This window comes from Haemaphysalis longicornis, unplaced genomic scaffold (assembly GCF_048455015.1).
Source record: "Haemaphysalis longicornis isolate Haplotype H1 unplaced genomic scaffold, Haemaphysalis longicornis Haplotype H1 scaffold_5, whole genome shotgun sequence".
NCBI classification, from domain to species: Eukaryota; Metazoa; Arthropoda; class Arachnida; order Ixodida; family Ixodidae; genus Haemaphysalis; species Haemaphysalis longicornis.
In genome coordinates this window covers 146540279-146559333 of record NW_027526385.1, presented here as the reverse complement: position 1 = coordinate 146559333, position 19055 = coordinate 146540279, and the positions used below count along the sequence as shown (strand labels likewise).

At 45.4% G+C, this 19055-nt stretch overlaps 1 long non-coding RNA gene across 1 annotated transcript in view; it reads left to right on the top strand.

Annotated features, from left to right (window-relative positions):
* The first annotated feature begins 5501 nt into the window (after positions 1 to 5501).
* Positions 5502 to 19055, top strand: part of LOC144139436 (uncharacterized) — a 37480-nt gene continuing 23926 nt past the window's right edge. Inside the window, exon 1 of the long non-coding RNA XR_013316206.1 lies at positions 5502 to 5667. This is a non-coding gene — a long non-coding RNA (uncharacterized LOC144139436). The remainder of the gene's footprint in view (positions 5668 to 19055) is intronic.

Below are 19055 nucleotides of genomic sequence, written 5' to 3'. Positions count from 1 at the left end.
GGTGCTCCGTAGAACCACGGTGGGATATAAAGAAACCAAAACACCAGAATGACTGGGAATAAAATTTTTAGGAAAGGTTAACACAAACAGATACATCAGAGAACCGTATTTACAAGTTCAACTGTACAGGAAGCCTGTGATAGAAAATATACATGTGTGGTACGACTGATTTCAGTTTATCACAGAAACAGGATGTCGCACTTGCGAGGGTTGTAGGTGATGGCTTGAGAATTAGGCTTTTTTTATATCTACGACACCTAGCGGAAGCCCTCTTCGCTTGGAGGCGAATATGATTGACTCCATTATTCTCCTGAACTTTCCAACCTCTCATTCAAAGGGCACGGCTTTACAAGTGGTTTCCTTGGTGACTCAGTTTTGAAATTTCAGGCGTGGGTATTGTAGTGAAGTAGTTCTTACACCAAAATTTTGCTAGCGGTTGAAAGGCGGTACATCAGCTTGCCGAGAATAATATTACGAAACTTTTAAGAGGTAGTGCGTCTTTATCTTCAATGTGGCGTTAATTACCTTTTATGAAAGCGATCCTCCGAAACTTCAATACACGGTTTGAGTGGTAATAGAATGTTCTACCTGTACCCAAAATATTGCAAAAGTACGATTGCTAGGTTTCACCTAAACGTAGAATTACCAGAAACGCAGAACAAGCGTTGAATGCAGAAACCCCTCGGTGGGTGAGCGGCGCATTATGCTGTGCTTGCAAAAACTGCTTGTGGGACTGTTGTGTTTACTGGTTTTGTACTGGAAAAGGAGCGGGTGAAGCAAACTCTATAACATTTCTGAAAACGCATGTCTGAATAAAGTGTCTGTGTTTCTAATAACGAGTGGCTTCGCATTACTTCGGGAAACCAGGAAGAACGCGAAAATGGTGTTGCTACCATTCACTATGTTGAAGGAGCCATCAAGAAAAAACGCAAGTTTGGTTCATTCAAAAAACGGTCTTGTTAGAATCATCCTGACGCCAGTTTTAACGTAAACTTCACCAAAATTAGCTGTATAATAAGAAAAAAGGAAATAGCCATGGAACCCACTCATTCATTTCCCGCAACTGAACCTATGATGTCATACCTGACTCCTCCGCGATTGGGAGAGGCCGGCAAAAGCAAACGCAAATTAGGCTGAGCTCATAAGCTTGCAGAGCGAGCTACTGTGATTCAATTTATGGCACATTATTTTTATATCAATAAGAATGGTGCGACAAATAGTGGAAGTTACGAAAGCACAGTAAACATAGAAGTACTGATGTGTACTGCTGTTGGTATGCGCGCACTTGGTTTAGCTTAGCATGGGGAGCTTTCGGGTTGTCTCAGACGACACAGGCCTATTGACGCAAGCCACGGTAGCACTAACTTTCACGAAACTAATTTTTTCTCCCAGAACAAAAATTACACCATCTTCCCGTGAGGAACCCTCAGGAGATGCGAAGCACCATGGGGGTTCGGTGTGGTTCCATTGTGTTGTTTCATTTATCGGAGGACCACTGGAAACGTAATGTGCACCCCCATGATGCTTCACATCTACGCTGATGGGACTGTTGGTTCCGGTCAAACTCATCATACAACGACGTAGCAGAACCGGCGCAGGAGATCTCACCGAGAAGCCTGAACGGGCGCGCACAGCGCGCACCTGCTTTATTCGCTGGCGATGGAGGCGTGAAGGAGAGGGCGTGTGCAGCACGTCCATGCTTTATTCGCTGGCGAGGGAGGGAGGGGAGTGAGGGCACGTTCAGCGTGCAGCTGCTTTATTCGCAGGCGAGGGAGGGAGGGAGGGGGAGAGGGCGCATGCAGCGCGCGCATGCTTCATTCGTTGGCGAGGGATGAAGGGGGAGAGAGGGCGCGTGCAGCGCGCAGCTGCTTATCGCTGGCGAGGGAGAGTTAGAGAGGGGAGGAGAGGTGCTGCGCACGGGGCACGCAGGAGTGACATAGCTCCGAGCAAGAGATGCTCCGCATCTAAAACAAGCCGGGTTTAAATACGGCTTGCCACGGTATGGAGGCGTCCTCTAGGTTCAACAACGTAAACAAAAGCAGAAACGTAAGCCAGTGCCGCCGTACACGGTGGAGACAACCTTTCAATGATCCCGTGCCGACGCAATTGGGTCAACGTGCTCAACGCGTCGTTGTTTTCGTTTCCCACGATACCCAGCAACGCGAAACTGACAAGATGAATCAAACGTCGCTAGTGAAATGCGTTGCGGCGATAACTTTAGCGAGGTTTTAATACAATGGCTTGCTTCTTTTGCGAGCGAGTGAACCAAAATGGTTGCGCCAGTCTATAGTGTCTCCACCCTATACAGGGACGCGTCAATCAAGGTTCCCTATGGCTGCAGGGCGATCGGTTCTTTTGATGTCATTGCAGACCCCGAAAACACGCGATTTAGAGAGAAAAGCAAGATTTCAAGTTAAATATAATAATTTCTCAGTGAACAAGTCATCGTTTTTATCCGGACAAGCGCTGAGGGCCCTATGAAACACAAAATTTTCGAATAAAAAAAAACTTGTATTTTGTCTTCATGGCTAATCGAAGCAATATGAACAAAAAATAATCAGTTGATTGAAGAATATTTTATGCGGTCGTTGGACAACATCTAACCGTTCAGTTGAGAATATATGGGAGTTGCGTTTTTCAGTTACACAATCACGCAAAGTATGTTTTGTTCACTCACTATACCAGACTGATAATAACTTTTTCTTATGGTTTGCCAGGGTTCGGCCGTGTGCCCAATTTTTACGCACCCTTGAAAAATGATTTGCTGCGGTGCTATCTGTTAGCAAACATTAGTCTTATGTCCCCACTGTGCATTATAGAAAGTAATTAACACAAAGTATTACCACATTTTATTGAAACATTTAGCAGAATAATTGTGGAGGTGGTGTGCGAAATGACAAATATAAAATTTAGAAAATCCAAAAGGTTATTTTTTTCCGCGAAGGTTCAGTGCATTGTTTATTGTTTCTTGTTTATTTTTTTCCTACAGTAGGTGCCCGAACGTAAGTAGGCCTGATTTTCACACTTACCTGGTCGTGGTGACACAAAATCGGATACACGGGCAACCAAGCACTAACCTGGGATACATAACTGGCACAGACGCGATGCATCACCTCAAACAAAATGTGCCACAAATAAATCGCTCCCCTACCCATCCTTTATACGGCTGAACCACATAGAACGTACTAATTTATCAGGAATAACATATTTATTTCAAACGAATTCAGTTCTCTGCCTATGACGCTGTTTGGCTGTGCCAGTTCAAAGTCATCCTATATTGTTACTCTTGAAAAACAACCCCTGTACGAGAACCGTTATCTCTAATGTCCCTAAACCATTGCGCATTTTCAAAAACACCCCGCAATAAACTGCAGCAAAGAGTTGGTTTTTTATTTATTAACAGAAATCTACAGATATAGCCACTAAGTTAGCGTTATTCCAGGTGGCCAAAATTAATCCGGAGCCCTCCACTACGGCGCGCCTCATCGCCTGCGTTGCGTCGGCGCGTTAAAACCCTACAATCAATCAACTTAGCGTTATTTGAAGCACATATTAAACTATGTGCTGCTCTTCAAGCTAAAAATTATAACAGAATGTACCAAAAGCTGAATTTAGGTATTGCCTGCCTGAAAATTTTTCGCAAGATTGAAATTTATTGGGTTGTGTTAACGAAAAAATATAATCCTTTGCACTCCGTCGGATCTGTACTATTCGCTGTATCTGATCAACAAAACACATCGCCAATTTTATTTTGCTGCAGAATATATTTCCCTCATTTATGCGGAAGACGTTTTCTACACTACATGCACAATGCAACTCCTGCGATATATCTATTGGGCGGAAATCTGCCGCAAACAAATAAAATATAGGCTACGAAGGCGTATATAACATGTAGCAATATCAAACTTAGCGTAATCGCGACGATTTTATGTATTTTCAAATGAGGAGCATTTCTTAGGCTCGCGATGTCACTTGTCGATGTTGTTTGCGCTGTCAAAATGCTCACTGCGCATGCGCGTTGCGTCGAGGCGCAGGTGCGCGTCTCTCCCCTCTACCCTCCTCGCTCTCAACAACAGGTGCGGCGGTGCGGGAGGAGCGCGTGTACCCCGTGCGCTCCGTCGCTCTCAACAACAGCTGCGGTGGTGCGGGGGCAGCGCGTCTGTGCGCGCATGCGCCGTAGCTACCCGTGCGCTGCGACGTGCTCAACAGTAACGGCGGCAGGGCGTGTACACGTGATAACGGCGTGGTTGGAGCGTGGAAAGTTCGCGCACTTGTGTACGGAAGTGTGCGCATGCGCGTCTTTCCCCTGTACTCCTCTCCCTCGAACGCGGGCGGTGTGTATATAAGCGGCGGAGCGCGCGTTCGGAATTCAGTCAAGGGCGTTTTTGCTTGGCTTTCGCTTGACTTGACGCTTTGCTTGACGGCACCAAGCAATAAAGAACGAGTTTAACTTAACACTCATTGCCTTCGCTGCTCCTTCATTCAATAAATAAGAATAATAATGACGAAATAAACATTAGGCATTCCCAAACCATACCCAATTACGTAACATTCACGCGATACCCCCACCACTCTGCGACGCATTTGCTCGAGTTAGTTCCCCCAGGGGGAAGATGCCAGCGGGTTTTTTTTTCTAAACTTACGCTCGAATTGTTTTGCTGCTCCTATTCTGTATATATGCGTCTTCACTAAACTATTTCTTATCAGAAAACGAACTACCTAAAGGGGTTAACGCCTTAGAAATCTTGGCTTAACTTCCGAAAATATTCTGTTAAGGCGTAAGTTGAAGGTTATCGAAAAAACAATTTAGGAAAATAAATTCTTAGTAAACACAGCTATCCGACCCCACTTGAAAACATAGATATAAAACAAACATTTCGTAGTGCACTCTGCTTTTTTGGCAGTAATAAATTGCTGACAGCAAGAAAAAAGTAAATAAATACGGGTGTGGACGCCTAATTTTGGTATCGTTGAACAATCTTGCGATTTCTCAAATGTCGACAGAAATGGTCAAGTATCCAGCAGCTGCCCAGAAATAAACCGGTTTTCGCTACTTCCTTTAAAATCACATGGTAGATTGAAAAAAAAATGTTGTTGGGAAAACCTATTTTAAATTTCCGCCCAAGAAATATTTGCAAAGAAAAATGACGTGTCTGTCATTAGAGCATGTTTTAGTCACCTTATACCTCGAGGCGTACTACATCCGCACCTTGGCCTTTCCTGGTGCTTCCACGCGCACGAAGCAACACTACAGAAAGACAACTAAGTCAGCTACAATGACGATTGTTAAAAAGAAATGTATTTTACTGGGAAGCGTTCGGTGAAGTAAGTAAAAGAAACAATATGTGTACGAAATCAGCATTTCCAAAAAGAAGCGCATAGAAAATAATTAATTTTGGTAGATCAAAAATTACAGTGTGCAATGTTTTGCTTTTGGTGTTATTTCTAACACGTATATAAACCCAAGACGTTCAATACAGAGACAGCGGCTCCAATAATTCTCGAAGATGTCAACAAGAAAGCGCTACAGTTTTTTCACGATTATTGTTTTGGCTTTGCTGCTGTCAGTGCCGCACAGTTGGACATCTGCTCCTCCCCCCGGCAGTGGGAATGAAATACTACATAACAAAACACGTCCGAGTGGGGACCCAGACCTTCTTGGAAATTGTACGTATTGCATGTATATCTTGTCGGGCAGCCTGCTCAAATGCATTGAGTCTAAACAAGCAAGGCGGCTTGCTTTGAATACGAGTGATAGGCACGATGTATTTTGCAAATAGAAAGATTGGATGAGCACGAAAGTTAGAGCGAAGTTTCTCCCGAAATTATTTTTTGACCGACAACATAATATTTACATTCGATTACGTTGAATTGAGAAGAACTAGTAGCGGAGGCTATCGCCAGATAAAAGTGTTGCCAATCCTTGCACAGCCATGGCAGCCAGAAACTAAATTTTTGGACTACAACCACGCATCTGTATACTCCTGACATCCGGTTAAAAAGAGCGTATTTAAAGGATGCACGTGCTATAGAGTGAGTTTTAGGAGAAAATACAACGGCTTGGAAATTGCAGAATATGAAAAGGTAAAAAAATACTGCCGCCAACCGTGTATGGGTTTTTTTTTTTTACTGCCCGGCCACGCCGTGCTCTATTACCCGTGTCCTTAGGGAAGCGCGTCTTCTATTCATTATGTTTATGCCGCACGGGCTATCTCACGCAGATAAGCAGACTGTTTTACCCTAACGTCACTGAGCCCAGAATATTCGTGTTCGTTCTACAATGTTCTGGATGTAAATCGACGGTTCCGAAAACACTTGCGCCGAAAGATAAAAGCCTGAAGAGCAGACGCCGCGGCATTCCATTCGACGACACTTTCCCGCGCAAGTCACGTTGTTGACCGCTGCTTCGCGGCCTCTCTATTCTTTTGAGTTGTTAGGGGAGCCCAAGTTCGCTCAAAAAAACTCGTTTTCTTTGAAGACAACTGCCTCGTCTTTGACTTCGTGACATCTAGTGGAGGTGCTGGGTGCGGACCCTTTATACTGGAAGCCGCTAACCTCTGGAAGCCGCCTCTGGAAGCTGCCAAGCCAGTCCAACAAGAGCCAGTCTACGCCTGCAAGGTTTACCACCCGAGGTCGGCTTGCTACCGGAGAAAGCGAAGAAGGAAGACGTCGCAACCTGCACCATGGTCAAACAAGCCAATCCTCGCGTCGTTGTGCAGCAACCACGGGAGCCCCCATTATTCCGTGGATCCCCTGGTGAAGACCCGGAAGAGTGGCTGGAGAAGATGGAGCGCGTCCGAAGTTTCAACCGATGGGATGATGAAGAAACTCTGAAGCAAGTGTTTCTCCCGGATTTATAGACTACTCTGACGTAGAATTCTTGCAGGTGCAAGCTCCACCTACCAAGATGGCCAGAGGGGTCTTTCAAATTTGTGAGCAAACACAGCGCATGGTGGTCTGTCACAACCTTGAATATTTTCCATATACGTACGGGCTAACTTTCGAAATTGCCCATATATTCCCGAGGCACTCTTCATCAGTGGCTGAATAGTTTGTTTTCTTTCTTGAATAGACCACGGCTGGCAGAGGCGATTACTTTTTCGCACCAGCTTTGCTTCAGTACGTGGAAGGCACCCTAGCCTATATCACTGGCGTTCGGGCGCATTTCCGTTTCGGCGTTTTCGTCGAAATGCGCGAGCACAGGCGGGCTTTGCAGGCATTGTTGCAGCTCGCGGAATGCTGTTTCTTGGCATTTTCCCAGCTGAAAAGGTTGCCATCTTTTGTCAAGTGGGTGAGTGGCTCTGCGATACTGGCGAAGTTTGCGACAAAGCGCCTGTAGTATGCACATAGTCCGAGAAATCACTGCACGCTCTTCTTATTTTTCGGTCTTGGGAAGTTCGCTATAGGGGAAATTTTCACCGGGTCAGGCCGGACTCGAGCGGCGTTGACGACATGGCCCAAAATGTTGAGTTCCTCGTACGCGCAGCGGCACATTTTAGGCTTCAGCGTTTACCCCGACGTAAGGATGGCCTCGAGTACAATCTGCAACATCGTAAGGTGTTCGTAGAAAGTTTGGGAGAATACCACAACATCGTCGATGTATACGAGGCAGGTGTGCCACTTCAGGCCAGCTAGCATAGTGTCCATGACTCGTTCAAATGTTGCTGGCGCCATACACAACCCAAACGGCATCACCTGGAACTCGTATAGGCCGTCCGTGGTTATAAAGGCAGTGTACTCTCGGTCTCTATCGTCCACTTCAATTTTTCAGTATCCGGTCTTCAGATCCATCGATGAGAAGTACTTCGCGTGGCAGAGGTCATCGAGGGCGTCGTCTAGCAGGGGGAGGAGGTTACATGTCCTATTTGGTGATTTTGTTCAGTCCCCCGTAGTGAACCCAAAACCTTAATTTGCCGTCTTTTTTTCACCAGTACGACCGGCGCAGCCCAGAAACTTTTAGATGGTTGTATAATGTCGTCGTTGAGCATGTCGTCGACTTGAGTCCGAATGGCTTTTCGCTCGTGTGGAGAGGCGCGGTACGGTAAATGCCGGGTAGGTCGGGCTCCGTCTTCGGGTATTATTCGGTGCTTCACTAGAGGTGTCTGACGTAGTTTTGAGTTCGACGAAAAACAGTCTGTGTAGCAACGCAGCAAATCGAATAATTTCTTCCGTTCTTCTTGCGGTAACGCCCGATTCACGTCCAAGTGATTCGGAAGCTTGAGTGTATCTTCGGGTAGGCGTTCAAAGTCGGGCACCGCAATCACGTCACTTGCTTCTGGCATTTGTTCGAGGATTGCGATTGCCGCATTTTTGTTTAAAGGATGATATTCCTCGCTCAAATTATTCACAAAAACTTGGGGTTGGCGTTGCGTAAGGCGCGCAATGCCTCTTGCAACGGAGACACCGCGGTCGAGAAGCAGCCTTGGGGCACTCTCTACGACAGCGTCACGTCAGGAACAGCATCTTCACAGTACACGGTGATCATCAAGCTTGCGCGGAGTGGCAGTGTGACATGATCATCGGCGATCCTTAAAGCAGCACGGTGTTCGGAGTTCGGTTCCTGCGTCATGGAGTGATCGGAGGAATGAGTTATGGACTTTGTCTGTAGATCAATTATTGCACTGTTGTCCGTCAAAAAGTCCATTCCAAGAATTACGCCGCGGGAACACTTAGTCAAAATAACGAACGGCGAACGGTACGTTGTGCCGGCTATTGTGACGGGCGATGTGCACGTTCCACTTGGCGTCAGGAGGTGGCCTTCTGATGTGCGAATATGCGGACCATCCAATCTCGTCATTACTTTCTTCAGCATAGACGCAAATGGGCCGCTCATGACTAAGTAGTCGGCTCCCGTGTCTATGAGGGCGTCTACATCAAAGCCGTCGATGGACAGCTGAACGTCGGATGGGGCTTTCTTCGAGTTCCGGGTGCTTCGTAGCGTCGTAACTCGGCTTGTGCGTGTTGACGATCGGGCACTGTGCGTCGCGGTCGTCTTCTCTGCGGCAGGTTTTGTCAGGTCGCGTAGGCGCCACGTTGTGTGGTTGTCATCGTGTTCAGGAGTCACGTCTGGGTTAGATCATGTCGTCGGGCTGAGAGCATGTCGGGAATCATCGTCTTCCACGAGTCGTTGCGTCGTTGGAGGGTTTTCGTCTTTCCGCTGTCGTGCAACTTTACCTACAGCAGTTGCTGCTTTTAGTTTCCCCCGGGTGTGCTGGGGGACCTTCGTTTTGTGAAATCAGTATTGCTACGGCGGTTGAGCGACTGGTTTAGGTAAGGCGACGGCGATCGGTTGAAACGGCCTGCTTCATGGCTGGGTTGGACAGGTATTCTTCGATCTCCGAGGGGTGCTGGCCGGGTCGGGGGCTGGGTGCGTCGACGGAGAACCCTCGCAAACCGAGCCTGTTGTACGGGCAGCAACGGTATATGTGGTCGGCCTCTCCGCAGTGGTAGCACAGCGAACGATTATCGGCGGTTCGCCATACGTCCGTCTTCCTGGGATTCTGATTTTTGGCTGCAGGTGGTCGTGCGGGGGACAGTGGACGGCGGTACGGCGGGGCTTCTTGACGACGGGTTCGATCGTGGTGGGGTCGACGAACAGCCACGTAGTAGGTTATGGCTTGTGGTTCGCGGGGTGCTTCCAACAGTATAAATGTTCCCAGTGCGTTTTGGACGGTTTCTAGGATTACGTCTGTCATGGAGGCTATCTATGGTTGCAGCGTGGTTGGAAAAAGCCTCCTCAGTTCTTCGTGAATGACGGCGCGGATCGTTTCCCGCAAGTATTCCGTCGCCAATCCAGAGATGTTGACGGGGTTCACTAAAAGCGCGTTCAGTGGTGGTTAGTATTGCCTCGAACGCATGTCCGGGGTGCTCTTGATCATCGAAGTCTTGGTCAACAACTCAGTGCCAGTTTTGAACGGGTTGCGAATGAGTCTAGCAAAGTGCTCTTGTTTAACTCGACGTATCAGAAAGCGCACCTTCTTCTCTTCTGACATTTCGGGGTCAGCTCGTCGGAACGGCATCTTCATCTCCTCCACGAACACCACAACACCTTCGTTAGGGTGTTGGATTGGCGTCTCCTACAACAGCTCTTCTCCTTCTTTTCGTACGACAGTTGTAAGGCTTTTCAAAAATTCTGCTTTAAACAAGCTCCATGATGTTAGCAAGCTCTCGTGATTTTCAAACCAGACTGAAGCCGAGTCTCCGAGGTAGAAAACCCTAGCCTCAGAGTTTCCTTATCGTCCCATCCGTTGAAACATAGGACGCGCTCCAACTTCTCCAGCCACTCTTCCGGGTCTTCACCAGGAGATCCTCGGAATGATGGGGGCTCCCGAGGTAGCTGCAGAACGAAGGGAGGATTGGTTTGGTTGAACATGGTGCTGGTTGAGACGTCTTCCTTCTTCGCTTTCTCCGGTAGCAAGCCGGCCTCGGGTGGTAAACCTTGCAGGCGGAGGCTCGCTCTTGTAGGACTGTCTTGGTGGCTTCGGGCGACTGGCTTGGTGGATGCTGGGCGCTACAACCTCCGACGCCGAGACGAGAGTACCAACCAGGGTATAATGTGTGGGTTTGGAATACCATCCGTCGACGCTGACTAAGTGAGAAGCTTCTATGACGGTATTTCGGACCCTACCAAACTCTACGACGTGTCGGCCAACTTACCTACAAGGTGATCCCCGATGGTAATACCGGAACATGTAACATCATGACGACGCTTTCTGCTCGAATTCGTCCACGTGGTTCTCTTGAAACCTTACTATGCTAGATGACCGACTTTTTTTGTGCGGTCTGTCTTTTATTTTGCATCGGGTCGATGCACTTTAGAGGAGGGTAATGCCGCGAACCATGTATGGGTTTGTTTTTTATTGCTTTTTTTACTGCCCAAGCACGCGCGGTTTTGTTACGCGTGTCCAGAGCGAAGCGCGCCTTCCATTAATTATGTTTATGCCACACGGGCTATCTCATTCAGATAATCAGACTGTTTCACCCTAACGTCACTAAGCCCAGAATAAGCATGTTCGATCTACAATGTTCTGGATATAAATCGACGATTCGAGAAACACTTGCGCCGAAAGATAAAAGCCTGAAGAGCAGACGACGCGGCATTCGATTCAACGACACTCGCCTGCGCAAGTCACTTTGTTGACCGCTGCTTCGCCCCCTCTGTATTCTTTTGAGCTGTTAAGGGAGCCCACGTTCGCTTTAATAAACTCGTTTTCTTTGAAAAGAACTGTGTCGTCTTTGACTTCGTGGCAATATATTCCATAAACAGGGTACTGACCCTAGGGTCGTGTGGCTGGAACCAGGAAATCACAAGAACGTTCGGGACAACAGAGTCTTTTTGGTAGATTTATCTTTTGCAAAGCGTAGCGTGAAAAGCACAGGTACGTTATGGGTGCTTTGTACAAGCCTAGTGGTTCTAACACTGACATTCTTGAAAACGTAAAAAGTTATCTAGACGCGCCGTTGAGGCGTTGGGACAGAATATTATTTTCAATCAATTTTAATCTTCCATGTGTGCATTGTTCATCTTTCACTTGTGGTAACCGAAATATGCACTTTGAAACGATGATTGATATTTCCCTTGCTTTTCACCTAGAGCAGGTTACGAAACAATACACAAGGATTCACAATGATAAATTGTACACCTTACGTGTTTTTATAGGTGGGTCGGTTACAGCCTAAGCATCCTGTGACGAAATACCAGTCGCATGGGATCTGTATGCAGTATTACTAGGATTACCTGGGGTAAAAATCAAACGTAAATACGTAATACCTAGCTAAATTAATTTTTTCGAGCAGATAACGTCTCGATCATTGACATGCTTGCCTTTATTTACAATATATTGCGTCCTATTCTGGCGATATAAACGACCTTATGTATATATTGAAAACAATTGTTAAGAAATATATTAGGAGTTATGTTCCCCGAATCGGGGAAAACAAAATGGAGCACGAGAACGCCTGGACTGCTCGGGGCTCTTTGCGGTTTCAAAGGGAACCAAAACTCTTTACAGAAATGAAAAACACTCATACTTTTTAAAAAAATATAGACAGAATAGCGCACAGTGCGTTAACGATGAAAGGAGAAGGGGCACTCACAAACAACTGCTTTTCGAAGAGTGTTTACTCAAAATTTTACCCATGTCGGGTAAAAGGATTTGGCGACGCGTACGTCAGACTTCTGGCGGTCGTGATGCATTTGATAGTAAAGATGTACAAGTGCATGACGCAAAAATATCTCACTTGCATTCAATTCGCACTTCAATAGCGTTTTTGCTATTGGTGACGGTGGAGTACCAAGAAGACTTTGGCGCAGATTTTGCGGTCTTACCAGATGTAGTATTAAGCGAAGCTGCGATTTTGAAGTTGCTCCTAAAACTACACGTGGAAACGTTACCAGGGCTGAGGACATACCAAATGTTTTTTTTAATATGCAGAGTGGACATCAAATTACCGGCGTGTTGTGTTTTGTAAATATTTGTCTGAAGGGCAAATACCACACGACTAGGGAGTCACCAGAGTAATACCTATACACAAGAGCGGGAACAAACTGCATGCGAACTATCCTCCCATCTTCATAACTCATGTGGCATGTAAACGTTTCGAACATTAAAGAAATAATCACTATACGCAGCCTATTAGTAAGGGTAATATTGTATCAATGTATCAACATGGATTTCAAAAATACTATTTTATGTGTACCCAACCACGTGAAACAATATATAATTTTTCGCATTCCCTTATAATGCGAAGCAAATCAATGCAGTTTTTATTGATTTAAAAAGCATTTGATACAATCTCTAATGAGATGTTAGTTAACAGAGTAATCATAATTGAAAATAATCCCCAGCTTTTAAAGTAACATGCTGCATACATTTCCAAGCGGGAGCAGTTTGTTGTGTTCAAAGGATGAACTTTGGAAGTTGTTCGTAAGGACTCTGGTGTTCCTCATTAAATGGTACTTGGGTCCCTTCCTGTTTTTTGTTTATTAATGAGATTTTGTAAAACATTCCTGAAACATGCGCTTCTACGCCAATGATTGTTTTATTTACACGGAAGTGAACAGTCTAGCTGATCAGACTTTTTAACTGATTCATTACACTAAATTATCTGGTGCTACACTTAGATAATGTCTATTACTAAGGAAATAATAGTATTCATCACAATTACTCACACAAAAAGCTATTTGGCCTTTACTTATTCTGCAAACTACAATGTCCCCGATGAAGTATACACCTGCAAACACATGGGATGTGGATCTAAAATGACCTAAACTGAACGTACCTTATTGATTATGTCGCAAGGATTGCTGACTGTGCTCCCTTAATCTTAGGAAAAGCTTTAAAAATATGTAGTTTTTACGTTTGCATGGCCGCATATAAAGCGTATCTTCTTCCCTCGTTAGATGATGCAGCTAAAATTTCGGACCCACTCGATCTAATATTAACAAGGGTTACACCATTCAAAAAGGGTGTACGGTAAATTTAAAACAGCTGCTGGAGCACTTAGGTATCTACCTGTTTAAACAGCCAGCGTACCACAAATACCTGACACAAAGGGCCTATGAAGGCTATAGTGTATGTATCAGTAGTAAAAGACAAAAATAAATTGACATTTCCAGAAAAAGTTATTTTTGTCTTTGTACGCCACTAGAAAGACACAAAATGACAATTACTCATTTATTGCAAGCAACCAAACCTTTACTTGCCTTTCTTTCTGCTGATAATTATTAAATAAACACCACTTACTCATTGTTAAGTACAACACCATTCACTTATTTTGTTAACGTCATGTTTAACCTAATGCCTAAATATGCCACTAACGTTTTTTTTTGCACCCAAGTATTTGTGGCTCGCAGGTCGTGATGTTCTCATTATTTGCGCTCCTGCAAAAATCCCAAAGTTCGATTGCAGTATCAATCAATAAATAAAACTAATAAACCTTGTCCTAATGTCTCATAAAAAGGGGTATTAGTCTTGTTCTTTGAATGATTTAACGACCCCTCCCGCTTTGTGTCAAGCCTCAATTTTGCCTCAAAGATTTGGACAAAACTTTGCGCTCATTTGCATTCGGTTATTGTATTGAGTTCCTTCTAAAAGTGTAAAATAATGTGAATATTAGTGCCCGTTCTATATTGCAGGGAACAAAGTCTGCCAGGCGATAAGCCTGCGACATCTCCGTACCAACATTGCTCGATGAAATACAACACCGGAGTAGCCAGCGCACAGCATCAGAGAAAAAAAGCGCTGTAAACACAGTCAGTGTGCGTTTGAGGCACCTTTATGGCTTTGAGCTATAGGGAATTTGCACAACAAAGATAGCTCATAGCACGGGAAATGATGCCACGCCAACTAATCTATAGGTCAGAGTCCCCTTGGAAAATCCCTGAGTTTTACGTTGTTGAAATTGTTTCCAGCCAGCATTGAGGGAACTTGAGTTCTGCGAACACATGGTCTCCGAGCCTAGGCAGAATATGACAATAGTTCATAATAGTTAGTCGGCAAAGAGCCGAAAGAGTCGAGCAATCATGAAACAACTGACTTATTGCGACACCAGTCCCTCACACAGTCAACGGCTGGCGCCAAAACACACGGAGCAAAACCTGTCTCCTCCCTAATATGAAACTTCAGGTGCAGGCTGTTGTACCAGAGTTTTACGCAGTCTAGCGATGCCAGTATCCGCACACAATCGAGTTTCCTTCTTCTGCATGACAAAGGGTTATTGATGCTCTGGCCTCGTCGTGAAAGACGAGAGAGATGGTGTTAGGGTAGCTTGTAGGGAAAAGTGCGGAAACTATGTAAATGAGCTATACACCTTTGTCTCAAGCTTAGAAGTGTAGAGGGCTTAGGTATTAAACGGCAATATTTCTCAATTCTTGTGATCGGAAGCAATGTGCCTAGCCATTATGTTTTTTTTTATTGTCCAGCCGGTCTGTTCAGTGAGACCGTTTTTTGTGGGTGATATAGCGGTGAAAGGCAGAATTTACAATCGGTCACACCTAGTATCTTTCCAACTAAGGCTGCAGTGAATGGCGCCCATGGTCGCGAATGATGACATGAGGTAGGCCATGTCAAAGTGTATTGCTAAAAAGAAATAGGATTGCAACTTTGGCAGCGGTTGCATATGACAATGCAGATGTCTGGCCATGTCTTAAGAGGTGGTCGACGCAAACGATGATCCTACACTCACCATTCTTTCACCAATAAACCAGACCTATATAATTTATGGCAAGTCTTCCCAGGGGATACGGTGGAGAATTCACAGGATGAAGTTACCCTGGCTGAGCAGCCTAGCCGCGTTTTTAGCGCTGAGATTTAAAGAAACTCACCACTTAGGTCGGTTGACTGTCCCGCCTTTGGCAAAAAGTCCCCGTTGTGCGTGGTGAACATTGCCCGCAATGCCCACACGCCCAGTCCTGAGGTCCTCGTCAACCGCCTGTAATTTCAGTCTCGGAGAAAAGAGTACTTTGCGGTGGGGACGCTTCCACAGCGCCCAATCTCCTATATAAGATTCCAATGCGTATACGAGTGATTGTTACGTTGGTCGCACGTGGCTGCGCACAAGGCATGCACTGGCATTTTGTTAGACGATGGTACCAATACTTGCTTGTCAATTTCGTCCTCCCTTTAAACAAACAAGAAAGATGTTCATTGAGGCTTGCGCTCTAGAAGATACTCCGTATGTATCAGCTCTGCGTCTCGCGATGCTCGCCACCACAGCGAAGCCAAAAATTTCCAGTTACTTCTGCCTCAGCTTCTAAGAGTCACTTGAAACAGCGTTGTTCGGCATTAGGAGCCGCGTCGTTTACATCCAAAAGGCTTAAGAAATCTTTCATCGCGGTCTTTAATGCGGCGAGGTTTTTTATTACCATCATCATCATCATCATCATCGTCACCAGCCTTTCTACTCCCCCCGAATGGCAAAGGCCTGACCCATTCATCTCCAATTACCCCTGTCCTGTTCTAACTGCAACTAATTTATCCCCGCAAACTTCTTGATCTCATCTGCCCATCTAACTTTCTGCCATTCCCTGCAACGCTTGCCTTCTCTTGGGATCCATTCTGTTAGCCTCAATGACCAACGGTTATCTTGCCTTCGCATGGCATGGCCGGCTCGCGTCCATTTTTCTGCTTAATTTCTAGTAATATGTCCTTAACATGCGTTTGTTTCCTGACCCACACCGCTCGCTTCTTGTCCCTTAATGTTACGCCTATCATTTTCCGCTATATTGCCCGCTCAGTTGTTCTCATTTTAAGTTGATCCCTCTTGGTTAGCCTCTAAGTTTCTGCCCCGTAGATGACTATGGGTAAGATGCAGCTGTCATACACTTTTTTATTCAGGGGCAATGGTAGGCTGCCATTCTTGATCTCAGAATGTGTACTATATGTGCTTCATTCCATTCTTATCCTTTTATTATCTCTGGCTCATTAGCATGGGCACCGCCTATTTGACTTTCGGCAGCTAAATTATTGATCGCCTAAATAGTACGGTCAAGAAGGGTAATCTCACAATGGTGCCAAACGCACAGTGAATAGTTAGCTTGTGCAGGAATGAAAGTATCCTGCCAGATTTTTATTCAACTTTTGCATTTTTGAGAGAAAGGTGAAACCGAGAATTTTGGGCGGTTTAAAAAATGCGTTTGCAGATGTACGAAAAAATGGTAGAAAAAGTAAACTCCCATGGTTTCACGAGCACCGGAACATTTGAAAGCATTGTGTATGTGGCCAGGTTACAAAAACTATGCCCCGATGATCGTCAGGCACGTCGTAGGCTATGAAATACTGTACAGTATGCTCTCAGGCCTCTTCAAAGTTTTCCTGTGCGTAGAACAGCCTGAACGTGCCGACAACTGGAATTTCCCGACTATTGAAACCCAGCCCGCCAACCACGGAGAAATTGGAAACGAACTGCGGCTACTTGAGCAACTAAGGGCGTCCTTCTTGCGTGGTGTTAGGTTTAGGCATTGCGTGTAGTGAGGAGCCAAGCAAGCCACAAGGCGGGGGAAAGTCTGAGCTTTCCCTCAATAACGCGCCCATTAGAACGGACCCCTAATGGCATCCACATCTGTGGACGCCGGCATGAAGTAATACCTCAGTGGAAAAGTCAAGTATAAATGGAAGGATCGCGCCCATGAAAACTTACGGTTCACGACTATACCCTTGAAACACCCGTGAAAAGGTTGTAGTTGTCTGTGTTACTGTATGGTGGCATAGTGTAAATTGGGAGGACGTGTTTTGAATTTTTCTGGTTTGGAAGAACAAGAATTAGAAAAACCGGTTATGCAGAATGAGGAGTTGACCAGGCTGCGGGTCGAAACTTTTAGGTTCTGTTTAGAAAGTTGAAACTCGTGATTTCGGTAAGGAAGCGGAAGGTGTCTGTGCATGCACCTATCCAGATGAATCGTCAGGTACGGCAATACTGTGGTTTTCGAAGATGATATCATGGCAAACAATGCACTTCACACAAAGAGTGTCAAATATCATCTCCAGGTGGACTGGTGAAGTACACAGCGAAGAAGCCTTATTAAACAGCGAATACTGGGAAATTGCCAAGGGCATTTTTTCGACGAGAAAACAGATTTATTTGTTGCGTTTACGTTCAATCGACAAATAGAATACAGTAAATCAGTTCCAAGAAAACCCAGTTTAGGAAATACAGGAATCTGCCGGTGACTAAAGTTGGATTGAATTACCCGACACATTATTTATGTTAGAAAGCCAGGGGACAGCAACACAACCGTCCCATAAAAGCGTCTTAGAAGGCTCCGGGCGTGATGCGAATTTCACATTCCAAAATTTTAATATGAGACCAAGAATGTAGCTCTTGAAAGTCAATGAAAGAGAGGACACCATGTAAAATAACTGGTGTTATTGGTGCTGCGTATGCCTCACGTCTGTTTGGTGCTTCAGCGAGGAGGATAAAACCGTAAACGAGATGGTAAGCCTTCAAATTGCGGAGCCGTGTTCTAGAATCAGCATCTAGAATCAAAGAGATGACGCAGTTTTGATTAGTAAAGTCAATTCAATGGCATTATTAGAACGAGCGTTACCACATGCATCAAGGATGCCCCTATAATGAACGACAAAGACACACGGCGGCGTTTTCTTCTCGCCGATGCTCTAGCATTCCGTACTGCGGGGATTACTTTCCTTCCTGTGAAGTCGTTTCCAAATAACACACGGTGAACACACGAGAACAAGCAACGTTGGTTTTAAGTGTCGGTTCATGAGATGACGCGATAGGTGCGAAGGGCATGCTGATGCACGTTTCCTAAGATTTATAGGCGTACAGACAGAAGTATGGTAGGCATTAGGAGGTCGAGGAACCGCTGGCACCCCCAATTACTCCACACACCGGTTGGGACACACCACAAGCGCAGGGGTTAGACTGGTTGTGTGGTGTGCAGCATACTTGACGCATTGCTAACGCTGCTGATCCGGAAGAAACCTCGCCCCATGTCGGAGGATTGAATTCACGGAAAACAAATTCAAATATAATTCAACTTTGGGTTCTTAGTTTCATTTGGTCAGTAATATTCGTGGAAATTTGTAAGTGCTTTTATATGAAGCAGTTCGCGATTTTGTTGCAACTGATTTAAACATGGTAATAAAGGTGCCTCAAATCTACAACTTCTGTAATGGGGTCTGAAAAAACTCGACACCAGCACTGAAGGCTTTCGAAATTTTATATCTGGTGCAAAGGAAAGTACCGCTTATAAATATCGCATGTTCTATATATTCCATTTTCTATCCTGTGCATTTACTGTGGTGTGCAGAAGAACACACAAATTTTTTAAGAGCGAATGCTCTTTATAAGCGACCCCAAACCATCCACCACCGGCGTCGGCGGCGGCGTCCGCAGTGCTCTTTATAAAGAAAAAACAGCATCCGGCGCCAGGTTTCGATCCAAGGACTTTGCGGGCCGCAGCGCGACGCGCTACCGACCAAGTCACAGACTTTTTTTTTTTTTTTTTTTTTTATTATTATTACCGACCAAGTCACAGACGCGACGGTGATATCAGTGTTAGACGCGCCTTATATCTTTAACGCATTCAAACT